Genomic DNA, 13,275 nt, shown 5'->3' on the forward strand with positions numbered 1-13,275 from the left:
GGGTGAGGAGGTGAACAGGGAGGTGACAGGTAGGTGGGTGGGGCGAGAAAGAGCCCCCCTACCAGAACCTCCCCCTCCCCGCAGCGCCTGTTGCAGTTCAGATATTTCGTGGCATAAGTAGGCATGGGGAGGGGAAGGGAGAGCAGTGAGGGTGCAGCGCACTTGGGGAAGGGGGAGAGGAACTGGGCAGGAAAGAGACGCGGCGGAAAGAAGCAGGGGGGCCTAGGGGGAAGGGATGGAATGGGAGCAGGGCCTGGGCAGAGCGGGGGAGAGCACCCCCCAGCAGATAGGCGCTGAGTTTCTGATGGCCCAGGCCCCGGACCCCCCTAGCGACGGCCCTGTCAGTAGGTGCTTTTTTTTTTTTTTTTTTTTTTTTTTTCCCCCAATTAAACACTGATATCAAGAAGGGGAGGAAGAAGAGAAAGATACAGTAGATGTCACATGGGACAAGGACCAAGAGGGTAAGAGTAGTCAATCCTGGAAGACCTTATAACTTGCTTTAGCTGTTACCCAGTTCATTAGACTCAGTGCTTCTATCAGGGCTACACTCATGTCTGTAAATCAACTGGGGTTCACTTTCAAAAATGATATACTCTCTGCTTCTTTGGATACCAACCTGTTTTTTTATGACTGCAAAGTCATCTTCTGATATGTTAGACTCATTCAGAACATTTGCTTGTTGGTAGAGAATTTAAGAATTCAAAAAGTGAACTGGCAAGATTAGGTCAATATGACTCCTTCCAGTAATAAAATGAATAGCTCACGTTATATTGAAGCTATTCATGACAGGAACAGCAAAGCATTTTGAGAACAAAACACTTTGAGAACAAATTGCTCATTTTGTTGCTGGCATACCATTGAAGAAGCTTGTGAAAATCATCTCCAAAGGCTGACGTGTGAATTCTTAAATTAGGAATTGCTCCTACTAGTGCTTCTGGGAAATCTTAAGCAGAGAAAGGAACTGAAAGCTGTTGGAGTTGCTGCTGATGCTGTGCCCAGTTCCTCAAAAGATTATTCTTTACTTAGTAGTTTTTTGATCCTGCCTAAGTGTCTGAAGATTCCTAACTTTCACAATGCAATGTATGTCTTTCAATTCAAATGCAAGCTGTGCAAACATAAGCCATTAGTGTGACTAGCACATAAAATAAGGGTTTTGATCACCTTGCTAAACTAGAACTTACCCTACATCTGATCAGTCACATTCTGAAAGCTAGTGTTGGGATCTCTAATGAATATTTGTGCTTCAGGTAAATTAATTGATCAAAATCAATTTGAGGTTCCAGAAGCTTATTGTGTTAAGTGACTCAAGGAAGCTGACTTAGAAGGTATCTCTCTTCAAGGCAAATGACTATACCTATATGTTGAATCAAATTCCATTGAAGAAGGGATACATACTTTTTTTTTAAACAATAATCATACATTTTTATTTCTGTTCAGAAAGGTGTAATTCCACTTTGTATTCACATCCCGTTACAGTTTGTTTTGCCTCTACGTTAAACTATATTCAGCCCGAAGAAGACTCTTTCTTGGCAGTTGAGACTGCCAGACATTTTTCACAAACTAAATACAAGATATGAAACTTGCTACCTGTAAGTCCGCCATCCTTAACAACTTTAGCAATGTCTGCACCATTGCCTCTAACACTGTACTCTGACATACTTGAATAAAAGAACGGATTTCTTCTTCATCGTGGCTGATGCTCTTGCAGGTTGAAACCTCTTGACCTTTTTAAAAATGGACTTTGAGATGTAGCAATGCCATTGTCCAGCCACGTGGAAGACACAGACACATGAGGCAATGCATGTGGTTTAAATAGGCCATAGTTTTATTCCCCTAAAATATTTGGGAATACCTAGCAATTAACTGTAAAGTGCAGGTCATCATTATTTACTTTATCATTTCCAACTATTTTGGAGGTCTGCTGTCAGTCCTTTCCCCTCCCAACATGGTGTCAGCCAGCCCATTTATGGCCCCTTGCCACCCTTCCCTTGTATAGGTGTTAAGGGGGCTGAAGAGGAAGGAAGGAAGTGGCTCCCTGCGGTACCAGACATTAGGAGCTCAGGGCCCTCCTCTAGCTTCCTCAAGGGCTGTTTTCCTCTAAATCCCCTTCCAATCCATTTTATCTGGTCAGTGTCCCTTCCATAATCCTGCACTGGACATCGGTCACATTTTTGGTTAAGTTGTAACATTTTGACCAAATGACTCTGAAGCACTGAGGGGGAGACAACTTCCCCTCCCCTCCCACACACACACACATTGGCCAACCTGGCTGTGAGGGAAAAATTCCTAACACAACCCCAAGGAAAGAGGATGATCAGTATAATACCCCCATAAATCATGAAGAAACCAGTTCTACCCTGACTACATAGATGAGAGAGTGAGTATTGCCAGCCTGATCCCAGTGTGAGAGGGCTCCTCCAGAACTGCCCCATTGTAGAAATACCACCCTGCCTCTGGTCACCTGGAAGGGCAGTGTCCCTCCATCTGGTCCGGCCACTTCCTGTTTCTCCTTGCTCCATCCAGGTAAACCTTTCCCTCTGCCACTTGTTCTAAAAGGAGCCATTATCAGGCAGCAAACCATTTTTATTTGGCCAGCCAGTCAAAGGATCCACCACATACAGCTGCGGTGAGCACATTTTCAGTGGGTCAAATGTTAACACTAGATAAAGACAAAAATGGGCGACAAGCAATGATAGATAATCAAGTGTCCATACAATCAAATGTAAACTCTTCCCTCAGCCCTTTTGTGTGCCTACATGAACATGTGACCTGATTGAGAATGGGATATATAAAAATAAGGAATTGTATTGGAAGAGAAGTGACCTAAGGAATTAATTAGACTGACTCTTCATGTTGTTGATGCTAACAAAGGGTTGACGACCATATCCATTTTATAGCTCTACTTTTTTACTTTTTTCATAATGTATCTCTTTCTGTGATGTTTACTTATCGTCAGAAATCCATGGTGAGTGGCTTAATGGTTTTTTGAGTAACACTCCAAGAATATAAAGAATTTTTACCTCTGTTTTATTTATTTAATTTTTTTAGCTGTAATGATTCAGCAAAGGCTAACTTTGCTAACCAAGAAGACCTACCACACATGACTTTGTGTGTGTGTGTGTGTGTGTGTGTGGGTGGGTGGTGGTGGTAGTTGCTGTAGGTTCACATGAATGCAGAGTTGTCAACTCTTGTTACTTTTAAAGCCCCTACTTCTTAAGTCAGGTGAGTGTGGGAGAATCTCACTTAGTATTTTAAAAGATACAATTCTAGCCCTTGTGGTTCCAGAAGAAAGCTTGACAACATGATTGAAAGCATTAATATAACATAAAAGCTGAAAAAAACAGTAGGCAAAGAGCACAGCATTTTAAAATATAAATTTTAAGCCAATCTCATAATTGTTTGGGCCCTAACTTGTGATTTGGGTTTGGTAATACTGTAAACTAAGGGTTCTGCTTCAACTGATTGAAAAGACTCTGTAACTGCAAGTGTAGCCAGGGCCAAACTACTCCAGCACTTTTTCAGTAACTATGGTTGAATCTGCAAGGGCTAGACTAAATGGCATCTATTTTTTCTAAACTTTCTCACCTTACTACCATTATTGGTGCAGCTCCATAGGTGGTAGGATTGGTTGGAGCTCTGGTGTAGTCAAAGCACAAGAAGCCTCTGGTCTTTTAATCATGAACAGGTTTAATTGGCACATAGTTAAGATGCCAGCAGCCTGACTAAATGGGAGCTTCCACTATTGCTACCACAGAAGGTGGTGAACTAGAGGAAGAGAAGTGATGGTACATTTTGAAGAAATATGCTAGTATAGTGAAGCAGTCAGAATGAGTCTCAGCCACACTTTCTGAAATATTGCTAAACGTTGTTTGGTCTTGCCTCCACTTGCAGTTAAACAAGCTTCTGCATTAGCTGTCAGAAAAGGGTCAATTTCCTAGTATAGACAAGGCTTAACTATGTAGGCCACATCATGAAGAGACAATGCAATTGGTGTGACAGGCAGAATGATAGTGTGGGTAGAATTTGTTCAGCTTCATATACTCATCTAAAACTGATATAATAGAGGCTTCAGAGAAGGGTATACTGTTAGTTGATTCTGGTCTTTACTTGCAGATATGAAAGTGCTCCTCTATGAATTACTAGTAATACAACCATATCTTGTAAGGGGCAAACATTTTGTTATTTTTAGTACTTCTAGTTTTATCTTGTACCAAGAGCAGTAGAAGGCAAATCTCCTGTTTTTTGGGGGGGGTTTTCCAAATCATTGGCTTTCAGATTTAGAAGTTGATTTGATACGAGTGTTCCTATCTCTTTTCAGTATAAACAACCGCCTTAGCACCCTACTGCACTACATTATCATATTTTTCCTACCTGGAATACTGATACCTGTAGCAATAGCCAACCTTTCCTTTTGTACAAAAACCTGAATGGAATAAATAATTTGTGCGCCCACATAGAATTTCTGGTTTTGTCCATCAACAAATAATGCAGTAGAGTTTCTTGGATGTGGAAAATTGACATATTCTGTGTTGGGGAGGTTGATTCTCTCAAAAGCCCTGTGACAAGCATAATCTGTCAAGACTCCCTCAAAAGGAAGTGATAGCATAAGGAGGTCACCTCTGAATTGAGCAGCCCTGTAATGTTAATAGTAGCTTTGTAACACAGCATAGCAGTAAATAGTAGTATGAAGTAGGTGGCACAGCAATTATGTAGCCTTAGGTATAGCAAAAGAGGTATACCCACACTTTCCTTTCCACAGCCTTCCACCCTGAAAAAGTAGTGGTGGCCCAAGTGATTTGCCATTATTAATGGTGTAACTTTTTATAAATTTATCAGTAGGGGTAGCATTGACTTGCTGGAAATGTATTCTAGACATCACAGCTAGTGTATGCAGTATTATGACATGGTATGCAGAATGATAAGCAACATATAGTAGAGAAAAAAAAATAAGTGGAAAAGCACATGTAATACTGGTCTTATGGGATAGAGGAACATAGGCAGGTATATCGTTTGGGCCAAATACAGGTCACCTAATTTAAGGGAAATACAGTATATAACTTTTGAAACCAGAAATTGTCTATCCAAAGCAGAAGCACAGGACATGTCTGTTTTAGGTTGGGAGATAAGAATACAACCACACAAAATAAAAAGCAATAGGTGCAACTGCTGGAAGAAAATGTGCAATAGGTGATAATACTAGTGTGTAGATGATCATAGTTTGAAGCTGTGACTCTTTTCAAAGACTTGGATTTATACATGTGGGTACTGTATACCCTTTGGAACGTATTTTGAGCTCCCTCACATTAGAGTAACTTCACTTATCCATGGGGTTACACTGGATTTACACTTGTATAATATCAGAATATGTTCTTCTTATATAGCTGCTATTTTACTGCACACTTACAGCTGCAGCCCAGCAGATTATCAACAGCATAACAGTGTAATTGATAGCACTATAAGTGCCTCATTGTGTTTCATAGTACAGTATTGAGGAGAGACCGAAAGAAAACTCGGCCAATAAGTTAGAGTGAAACAAATGGCAGCTCTGTATAGACCAGGGGTCAGCAACCTTTCAGAAGTGGTGTGCCAAGACTTCAGGTGGGAGGGATAGCTCAGTGGTTTGAGCATTGTCTTGCTAAACCCAGGGTTGTGAGTTCAGTCCTTGAGGGGGCCACTTGAGGATCTGGGGCAAAATCAGTACTTGGTCCTGCTAGTAAAGGCAGTGGGCTGGACTCAATGACCTTTCAAGGTCCCTTCCAGTTCTAGGAGTTGGGATATCTCCATTAATTATTATATATTATTATTTATTCACTCTAATTTAAGGTTTCGCATGCCAGTAATACATGTTAACGTTTTTAGAAGGTCTCTTTCGATGTCTATAATAAATAACTAAATTATTGTTGTATGTAAAGTAAATAAGGTTTTTTAAATGTTTAAGAAGCTTCATTTAAAATTAAATTAAAATGCAGAGTCCCCCGGACCTGTGGCCAGGACCTGGGCAGTGAGAGTGCTACTGAAAATCAGCTCGTGTGCCGCCTTTGGCACATGTGCCATAGGTTGCTTACCCCTGGTGTAGACACTCAATTTTTTTGGGGGGGGAGAGTGCATATAATAGACTTTAAGTTTAGATTTGTTTCATATCCTTTGAAATGTTTTTCTTAGTTTCTTCTATCCTGTGTTTTTGGTTTGAATAAATATTTTTGTCCTCCTGTGTTCCTTTTATACAAACTCCACATCTAAGAAATATTGTCTCCTTTCTTTTCTCTCCCTCCCACCAACATCAGCATCTATTTTTTCAAAAAGTCTTCTATTTTCTGTTCCTTTCTTTCAGGTTTTTTGTTTTTGTTTTTGTTTTTTTACTGGAGCCCTTCTAATTTTATTTGGGACAAAAATATTGAGAGCCCAAAAATACACATTTGCAGCCCATTAAGGGTTTTTATCATCAAGAGAACTTGATTTTGAATCAGAACATAAACACAACTTACCCACCAGGCAGAGCACCATTTTTTGTCAAATCTAGGTGTGGAATGCAAACTCAGGAAAGCATGAGTACACAGTCTCACTTCAAAATGAGCCTGAATAAGTGGAAAATTTAGGCAAAGTGGATACAGTTGTTCCTAGTAGTAATTCCAAAGAAATAACTAAAATCATTATATGCTTCAGTTATTTTCTTTCCATTAGAAGAAGATAGCTATAGTACTGCTAAAGGACATGATTACAAGTACTGCCAAGCAATATTAGAAATTATATAATTATGTAACTTGCAGCTATTGTGCATCAGGGAAAACTTAGTGGTTTCCTTTTAACATCTATTTTTTCTAGATATCTTGCAGAACTATTTCTTCTTGTAGAATACCACATTTCATTTTTAGATGTTCTCTACCTTCATGGATTTTTGTTTTGTTTTGAAAAGATTAAGCTTCTGTCAAATGACTTCACATTGGAGAGCTGTCTTCTGAGATTTTTAAACTCAGCGAGTGGCTATGGAATATGTCAACTGACTACTGTGTTTTTATTTTTATTACATTTTGATTAAACATTCAACTCAGACTTCACTGACCGTTCACTTGGAAATAGTTATGGCTACAGACCTTCAGGTGTGATTTCTCCCGCTCCCCCCCACACCCTTTACCTGAAGGACCCTTAAACCATTCTGGCAGTGTAAAGGGTCTTGGATGTGAGTTGGCTCCTTTATGGCTGTCAAAGTTTTGTCCAGGTACAGATGTTTTTGAGTAAACAAGGAACTGGGTATGGTCTTGAACTTTTTTTGTCAAGCCAATCTCTGGTTGGGCTATCTGTGTGAAACTGAAGATATAATTTTTTTTTCCATGGATTGAGCCATTCAAACCCACATGGCAAAGCCTAAATGGTTCAATTTTTGAGTTGATTCCAACTGACTTTACTCTTGTCACTTCATTACAAATATCCTTTATTGACATTCCTCAAGATTCACTTCTCACTGAGGCCTGGTCTACACTGATGCTGGGGTCAATATAACTATTTTGGTTATACATGTGATTTGTGGGTTTGAGGTGGCATTTTTTTTAACTTGGTGTACAAGCAGTTACAGCAGTGTGTAGATAGTGAGTATGGGGTGAGCATCCTATGAAAATATATATATAAAATATGCTTTTGTCAGGTGTGTATAATATACATTCACATGTATAAGCAATTTCACATCTGCATCCACACTGGATTTGAGGCTGGGCAGGGGTTCTACTGCTAGAACAATATGGTATAGTTTACAGTATTGCAATTTTCGTGTGTAGACCAGGCTTTTGTTTTTCCTGAATGCTAGAACATATTCTGCTAAAAGAATAAAGTATTCTGAGAATTTCAGATACTCTTTGTAACTCAGATCACAGTAATAACTGATATTTCAAGTTAAGTGTAGATGATAATTTCCATTTTATGGTAATCATTTTCCACTACCATGAGAAGACTTTTCAGAAGCCATCTGCCATGATCCCTGGAGATTCCAGGAAGAATTCAGTAGAATAAAACATGTGAACCCCATGGCAACTGAATGTTCAGAGCCATTTGATTCCAGTAATGGCCTTGCCCTGGAAATGCCTTAATTTGAAGTATTTTCACTGCATGTCCAACAGGATACGTGAATCAGTTACAGTACAACCATTTATTATATTTTTCACTCAAAGTACATAGTACTGGGCACTGAGCCAATACCCCTGCAAAACTTAAGCACAGTGGAGAGAATTAATCTTTATGGTTAGGCAAAAAATTCCCAAACCAAAACAATAATAAAATATTTGACACTGACAATTTATTTCATGTGCATGAATTTCTGACACCATCCAGGTAGACGGGCTATAGCTACTTCATACTTAAATCTGAATCTAACTTCCCAGAATAAGCCTCAATTTCAAGCATACTTGAGCCATCTTCCCAAAAAGAAATCACTCCCTCTGAAATTTCAGATGCTGGAATTTCACAGTTATGGGAAATGATAGGACAGGTGATTAGCCATTAATTATTTCATATTCGTATATGATATTCAAGAAGTTAAAGCTTTATCACCAGTAAAACGCACGTTGTCAACATCACATGTCCAAATATACAGAATAATCAGCCTTAAATCAAACTTTTATGTCCTCAAGCAGCATTTTTTTAACTTTGCCTATCTCTAAGTTTTGATTATTATTATTAGTAGAAGCTTTTGTTTTGGTCAGTTTGTGTGCTTATGGTGAAATCAATGCTTGCTAACATTTACCTATTAAAAATATAATTCTTCCACACCTAATTATGAACCAGGATCATATCCTATATACCGAATCAGTTGGCCTACACATTTTACATTTTTGGTTGGCCTTGAGAAAAAGTATCTTAGGGATGTAATATATTTGGAAGCAGAAAAGATTAGAGAGAATTTATTTAAAAATATATGCATGTATATATAGATTTTGCAATAAGATAGGCAAGGAAAATATTAACTAGAGCAGCAATATAAATAGAAAACACAGGAAAACTGGAAGGAGGGCCGTGAGGGGAAGAGGAAGTGGACTTGTGTAAGTTTAAGAACTATTTGGCATTTTGCTATCCTTGTGTCTTTAGTCCAGGTTGAAAAAAGCCACCGTCCTTGTTCCTTATATATTAGGAAAGTGCAGAGAAATGCTCTGTGCAGAACTGCATGGCATGATGCATTATTTTCCCCCTCCTCCCACTATTTCTATGACTCCTATTTTTCCTTGTGTCCTTAAACCTTTGTTCTAAAGAAATAAGGTTGAAATCATGTTTCAGTGAGATTTACTAAACACACAGGAGGAAAAGCATTTAGTCATTTAAAAGTGGACTGGACAAAGTGTTTAATACTACTGTAGGGAGCAATCTTGCACTGGCAAAAGGAGGGATCAAATAACAGGGCCGGCTCCAGGCACCAGCTTAACAATAACAAGGAGTGAAGGACCTGCTGCTGAACTGCCGTCGCCGATCACGGCTCTTTTTTTTTTTTTTTTTTTTTGCTTGAGGCGGCAGAAATGCTGGAGCCGGCCCTGTCAAACAAACAAACCTATTTTGGTTCCAGTATTTTGGGGATGAGGAGCTTTTTAAATCACAGGACTTAATTGTTTCCTAAGCATCACCCTGCAATATATAAAATCAATTATTATGTGTGCATAAGTGTATTTGCATATTTTACAAGTTATCTGGGAATTCCCAGTAGCATAGGGTTACCATATTTCAACACTGAAAAAAGAGGACACTCCACAGGGGCCCTGGCCCTGCCCCAACCCCGCCCCTTCCCCACCCCCGGCCCTGGCCCAACCCCGCCCCTCCCCCAAAGTCCCTGCCCCAACTCTGCCTGCTCCTCTGAGCACCCTGCATTCCCCCTCCTCCCTCCCACTCTGATCTTCGTTGGGGGTTGCTAAGTGCTTCCCTGCTCCCCACTCGCCCTGCAGCCCCTGCACCCCCCCTACCCTGCAGCCTCTGTGACCCCTGCTCCCCACTCACCCTGCAGCCCCTGCACTCCCCCACCCCTGCAGCCTCTGCGCCCCCCTGCCTGCCCTGCCCCTGCAGCCTCTATGCCCCCGCCTGCCTAGCTCCCCCGCCCCCCCAGCAGCCTCTACCTGGTGTGGGCTTCAGACGCTCAGCGGCATGGGTCCCTGCAGCCCCGGCCACAGCTTCCTTCCTGCTGCCAAGCATGTTCCCCGGCCTGTCTGTCCCCACCAGAAACAGCTCCCACGGCGCCGGGTTCCGAGCTGCGCGGGGCAGTGGGGCCACAGGAAGGGTTCCCCAGTGGCCGGGGAGCCCCCCCCCCCCCGTCCAGCGCCCGAGCATTGTAGCCGGGGCGGCTGGGCTGCGCTGCGGACCCGGCGGATCGTGCTGGGGCTGGGCGGACCCTGGCTTATGCCTCCCTATTTCCCTGGACACGTCCGGCTTTCCGGAAATTCCCCCCGGACAGGGATTTGAGCACCAAAAAGCCGGACATGTCCAGGGAAATCTGGACGTATGGTAACCCTACAGTAGCATATCAAAGGTGAGATGTCAGCCCTTAAAATCTAATTTATCTCCTTGCACTGGGAACTGGAGATTTCATGCTTACTTGTTTCAAAATGGATGAATAGAGAGGTAGCTATGACAAAAAGGAGATGCCATCATTCATCCAGTGATATGCCTCACTTCCCTGCTCCTTCCCCCACGTCCAGCATTAGATAGATCATAAGTGCTGCTGCTAAGTGTAGGTGATACATGTGTAAGACAAACTGGTTATTAGCTAAGTGCCTTGTACAAAAAAACATCAGAATAAACCTTTTTCTGTAGTCTTGAGTCTGTTAAAACCTCTATTTGTGTTAGTGGGAGTTTTGCCTCAGTTAAAAACTGGGAGATGGCCCAAGGTGAGGAGGTAACATGTCTACTCTGAAACTTTGATAGTACTTCTACTCACATGGCAGTATTTTTCAGTGGCTCATGGTGACCCCTGTCGAATATAAAAGTCAGTTAAACTTTAGGTTAGTTTGAAGCAAAGTCATGACACTTGTTGAAGGCCCATTTTCTTTTATCATTGGAACTTTTACTGCCTGGATTTAGATAGACTTAAAGTAAAATTAATTTTTAAAAGCTACAGTACAAGACTTAGCTATTGAAGTACCTCCTCTTTCCCCTTATGCATGTATGATGTTTTTAATTTTTCTGCAGACTAGCTTGTATGTCGGGATCTCAACAGATTGAGCTTTGTCAGTTGAGAAATGTTTTTACTCCTATACTTCCTACTTGAATCCTCCCATCATTCCTGCTCTAGTTTTCTCTGTGCCTCTGGGCCATCATCAGCAATTACTTTTTTATACAAACATTGTGTTGGGTTAGTAGGACAAAATTGGTGGAACTTGTATATTAAAAGGAATTTCTGTGGTGGAAGAGAGAAATTATTGGTGGGGAAGGTTGAAAGAAAGTGATATATATTAATCACACTCCATCTTCAGCTTCCTTGTACATGTTCCTTGTATCCATCATTTTGCATATTTGTCTCACATTGTGGCCACCATTTAGAACATGCTAGCTGAAGCAATACATTTCTGAGATAGTGTGTGAGCAAAGAACCAAAGTGCTGTATGTGTCTGTATTGAACAGTATTTCCCAGCTGTTGGCTCAGTCACTTGAATGATGCAAATTCTTCATTTTCTAACTCGTAGTTTGATGCTTCTGGAATTTGCACCCTCTCATTAGAGGTCTGAATTTGACTTGTTGTTTTCAGACTTCAAATTGCTCATTTTCTGATAATTGACCTTTGGGACAATCTAGTTGTAATAGTTTTTTTTTTTAATCTGAGAAGTCTTCTATGGATTTCCTTTCTCTCTTACTTTTTAAGACAACTTCATATTTAGAACACTGTTTTACCATTGATTGTATGGCTGTAAACTTGGCCATTAATCTCTGAGGAGCCTTGTCAAATGCTCTTTGCAAGCCTAAATATAGTATATCCACTGATTTTTCCCCCCCCCCACCCCCCGTTATTTATTATGGCAGTAATGTTTTCAAAGAACTACAGAAGGTTAGTTAAGCATGACCTCTCCTGTCTGAATCCATGCTGGCTATCATTAATCAAACTGTGCTTAACCACATGTTCTTCTACCTCATCCCTAAAGATAATTTAAAATTCATCCCCCCAGTGGATGGTAAGTTTACTGGTTTGCATTAGTTACCTAAGGCTTTTTAAAAAAACATCTGTGGTGATGCGGTCTGAAGAGTCCACCCTTCCCCTTCTTTTTTCCCTGTGACAAAAATTATATCCTTACCTCTCTTCCAAAAGAAAAAGGAGTCTGCCTGGTGGACTCATTTCAACACTCACTATCAGTTATACGTCTCACCCAGATATGTGCTTTCTCAAACTAAAATGATTCTACTGAGTCCATCTGGTGCTACATTTAAATTAATCAAAATATGTGTAATAAAATGGAATTAATACAGAAGTATATTCTGATTCATTATAGAACTAGAAGTTTCAAGGGAGTCTGAAAGAAGGACACCTTGTCACACTGAAAATTGCCAAAGTTTAACAATGTTTACTGTGGTTTTTGATGGACCATCTATATTTACATTTTTTTCTCTCTCCTTGTATATCCATAACTCAAAGCACTCATAACATTTGAAGGTTTCTTATATAATCAGTCAGGAGAACCTTTGTGTTTGTATCTGAGGGAGAAAGTATTTTGGTGCACAGCACTTCAGTGAAATACTGAAAAAAAGTTGAGGGAGGAGGGAGAGAGAAAGGGGGGACAATGCTCTCCAAGGATGGCTTAAACAACTAGTGCAGGGGTCGGCAACGTTCAGCACGTGGCTCGCCAGGGTGAGCACCCTAGCGGGCCGGGCCAGTTTATTTACCTGCTGACACGGCAGGTTCGGCCGATCGCGGCCCCCACTGGCCGCTGTTCTCCGTCCCGGGCCAATGGGGGCGGTGAGAAGTGGCGCGGACGAGCAATGTGCTGGCCGCGGTTTCTCACCGTCCCCATTGGCCCGGGACGGAGAACAGCGGCCAGTGGGGGCCGCGATCGGCCGAACCTGCCGTGTCACAGGTAAATAAACTGGCCCGGCCCGCCATGGTGCTTACCCAGGCTTACCCTGGCGAGCCGCGTTGCCGACCCCAGAACTAGTGTCTGGTTAGTATATTTTGCAGTAATAATGCTTTTTCATAGCAGGAACTTGCTGAGTCTCTTGAGGCTATTTATATCATCTTGGTGCAGTGAAGTCAGTGTGTCATTTCCACCATTTTATTCTTATGGGTGTGGCTCTACATCCCTGTAGATACTTTGGTTTAACACATAT

General features: G+C 41.2%; 1 protein-coding gene across 2 annotated transcripts in view; it reads left to right on the forward strand.

Annotated features, from left to right (window-relative positions):
- Positions 1 to 13,275, forward strand: part of NCAM2 (neural cell adhesion molecule 2) — a 526,501-nt gene that overhangs the window by 79,319 nt on the left and 433,907 nt on the right. The gene's annotated exons all lie outside the window — the stretch shown is intronic.

The sequence above is a fragment of the Trachemys scripta genome, chromosome 1, assembly GCF_013100865.1.
Source record: "Trachemys scripta elegans isolate TJP31775 chromosome 1, CAS_Tse_1.0, whole genome shotgun sequence".
NCBI classification, from domain to species: Eukaryota; Metazoa; Chordata; order Testudines; family Emydidae; genus Trachemys; species Trachemys scripta.